The 618-nt window shown below is 33.3% G+C and overlaps 1 protein-coding gene across 2 annotated transcripts in view; it reads right to left on the bottom strand.

The window, feature by feature from the left end:
- LOC116161281 (synaptotagmin-7) overlaps positions 1-618 on the bottom strand; it is a 650,310-nt gene that overhangs the window by 80,560 nt on the left and 569,132 nt on the right. The window lies entirely within an intron of this gene.

The raw sequence follows: 618 nt of genomic DNA, 5'->3' as shown, positions 1-618 counted from the left end.
TTTTTCGAAATTGGTTTCTAGTCTATAACTTTTGATTGAGAAGTCTGATCGAAAAAGTACGAATTGTTTTGGATTCTACGCGCCAAAATTAATAAGAAAAAGTGTTTTCCCGAGAAATTTTGGTGTAGTCGATTTTTGGTAAAAAAGGAAGGTTATACACTGCCTTTTTTTGAGGCCCCAAGAGAAAATTGTCTCAAATCGACCGGAAAAAAACATTTTCTTATAGAATATGGCCTGTAGATTCCATAATTTCAAACAGTTCCAAGATTGGGCTACTAGATCAAAAGTTACAGCCCTTTGAATTTTCTTTCGAAATTGGTTTTTTTAGTCCATAACTTTTGATTGAGAAGTCTAATCGAAAAAGTACGAATCGATTTGGATTCTACGCACCAAAATTAATAAGAAAAAGTGTTTTCCTGAGAAATTTTGGTGTAGTCGATTTTTGGTAAAAAAAGGGCCTTTTTTTGAGGCCTCCAAAAAAGATTGTCTCAGATCGACCGGAAAAAAACATTTTCTTATAGAATAAGGCCTGTAGATTCCATAATTTGAAACAGTTCCAAGATTGGGCTACTAGATCAAAAGTTACAGCCCTTTGAATTTTCTTTCGAAATTGGTTTT

The sequence above is a fragment of the Photinus pyralis genome, unplaced genomic scaffold (assembly GCF_008802855.1).
Source record: "Photinus pyralis isolate 1611_PpyrPB1 unplaced genomic scaffold, Ppyr1.3 Ppyr1.4_LG10, whole genome shotgun sequence".
NCBI classification, from domain to species: Eukaryota; Metazoa; Arthropoda; class Insecta; order Coleoptera; family Lampyridae; genus Photinus; species Photinus pyralis.
Note: the sequence above shows the minus strand (reverse complement) of the source record. Positions and strands in the feature narration are given on the sequence as shown.